This window comes from Octopus bimaculoides, chromosome 30 (genome assembly GCF_001194135.2).
Source record: "Octopus bimaculoides isolate UCB-OBI-ISO-001 chromosome 30, ASM119413v2, whole genome shotgun sequence".
In the NCBI taxonomy this organism is placed as follows: Eukaryota; Metazoa; Mollusca; class Cephalopoda; order Octopoda; family Octopodidae; genus Octopus; species Octopus bimaculoides.
Genome location: NC_069010.1, coordinates 7,842,451 through 7,844,857, shown reverse-complemented (window position 1 = coordinate 7,844,857; position 2,407 = coordinate 7,842,451). Strand labels below are relative to the sequence as shown.

Sequence of the window (2,407 nt, the reverse complement as noted above, 5' to 3'; positions counted from 1 at the left end):
CACACATATGTATATATATATACATATATACAGATGCCCTTCCTAATGCCAACTACTTCACAGAGTGTGTTGCATGCTTTTAATGTGGACCGGCACGAGGGCTCTTCAAGGCAAAAACTCCTTCAATTGGGAGGGGAGTGTTTATGATTTTACTGTGCTGAGCAAGTCTTCTTTGAGCGCAGCAAGGCACCAGATATCTTGGTCCTTTGCCAATATCTTACCTAAGGCAAAGGACCAAGATCGCCTAAGGCGGCGATCTAACAGAAATGTCAGAACGCCGGGCGAAATGCTCAGCAATAGTTCGTCTGCTGTTACGTTCTGAGTTCGAAATTCCGCTGTGATCGACTTTGCCTTTCATCCTTTCGGGGTTGATAAATTAAGTACCAGTTGCGTACCTGGGTCGATCTAATCAACTGCCCCCACTCCCCAAAAATTTCGGACCTTGTGCTTTGAGAAGAAACGAATATCCTACGTAAGGCTCAGTGTCCAGAGATCGGCCTTCGGTACTTTGAACCATGTCTTCCTGGCTTCTCTCCCTTCCACTAGTTCCAGTCACTTTGAGTGATCAGCGCTTCTTTATTGCTGGTGCTGTTTAAAGACCCTTGCATTTGTATTTCCATGCACCCTGTTCATTACAGTGGTTCAGGCTAGGTTCATCTTCCTAATGAAGTGTGCATCTGTCATTCTGAGGTTAACTGCAACCCGCCTTTATCCAGGTGAAAACATCCCCACCACAGGAGCAACGCTACCACTTCTCGTTGGTTTTTTCTCTATAACTCATTAATCGTGCAAGATTATCGTATGCATGTAATTGTGGTGGATATCATCCGTCAACATGCAAACCACCTAATTATCTTGCTCGTCGCTGGGTATTGTACATTGGGGTGTTATACCGCAGTGCTTCTCAAACTATCTGATCTGGCGTACGGGCAGTTTTTCCCCCAATGTGCCAAGGACCAGTAATATTTCTTAGTAATATTAATTTATACCGAAATCAATATATATAATGAATGCAATAAAAGTCGACAATTTCTTTTATCTTATATTTATTTTGTAAACAAATAATACAATATTACATAAGCATTTTATAATGTTTCTTTCTTTTCTGGAAATTCGCCAAAATGAAACTTGAAATTTCGAAAAAAAAAGATGTGATGCGAGTTCCTTCTCATATCAGATTCCGATATAATCATAGTTTACACATTCTGAAAAGCATTTGTAGAAAATTTCATGAAAATATACCTATTTTTCTCAAAGTTATGAGGCAACAAAGCCAGCTCGTGTGACTTATCCAAAAGTCCTCTACCCACCCACAGAAAAAGAAAAAAACAACCATTTACACTACAAATTCCGATATAATTGGAATCTACTCCATCTGAAGCGTGTTCATAGAAAATTTCATTAAAAAATATCCATTTTTCTGGAAGTTATGAGGAAACAAAGTCGTATGGGGGGAGGTACGCACCTGTCGGAATGCTGGAAAATGTATAATAATATACAATAAAAAAAGAAAAGATGGGATGGTCATATAGGAACGCTTTTGATTCTAGGTCTACGCAATCAAGACAGGCCTGGAGTTTAAACAACAGCAGTATCGATGACTAGACAGATACGGCATGGCTGGAGTGGTCACAGCTTGCCTCGGCTTAACGGAAAGAAGAGGCAAGGAACGCGTGTTACGGTATGTGCCAGAAGGAGTCGACTGGACATTGGTCGGTCGCATCAGTGCTCTGAGGCACCGGCTGATGCTAACACAATTGTGTCGGACGGTACCGATGTCTAAATCATGAGGCAGGTGATGCTTGTGGTATTTCTTTGTTGTGTATGGTAATTGTTGTTGTTGTAGTTGTTGGTGATGGTGGTGGTGGTAAATGGCGTGGGTCAGAGGGGTAAGAAGGTAGGACGAGTTTCCTTTCTCCGATGAAAACAGTTAAGAATCACGTTAACACGATTTTTTGAGTCAGCAGAAGAAAAAGAAGCAAGGAAAGTGAAGGTGGTGGTGGTGGTGGTGGGGATGTTCGTTTCGGGTGTTTGCAGTGGGTGGTCGTGACGGAAGGCTAACGGGGTCGGGGTTCGCAACATGTACATAACGTATATATGTCTCTCTCTTCCTTTCTCTCTCTGTCTCTCTCTCTCTATATATATATACATATATACATGTATACATATATGTGCGTGTGTGTATGCATTTGAGCTGATATACATATATTTGTATTACATATTTATATATGTATGCATAAAAATGTATCTACATACATAGACACTCAAATCGTCACAACTAAAGCACACACAGACACGTACATACACATGCATATAGATATACATACTCAAACACACACACATTCTCACACATTTACACACATCCATACATACACACACATATATATATATATATATAGATAGATAG

The 2,407-nt window shown here is 40.5% G+C and overlaps 1 protein-coding gene across 1 annotated transcript in view; it reads left to right on the top strand.

Moving 5' to 3' along the window:
- The window catches only part of LOC106872908 (papilin), a 151,893-nt gene that overhangs the window by 143,806 nt on the left and 5,680 nt on the right, over positions 1-2,407 (top strand). The window lies entirely within an intron of this gene.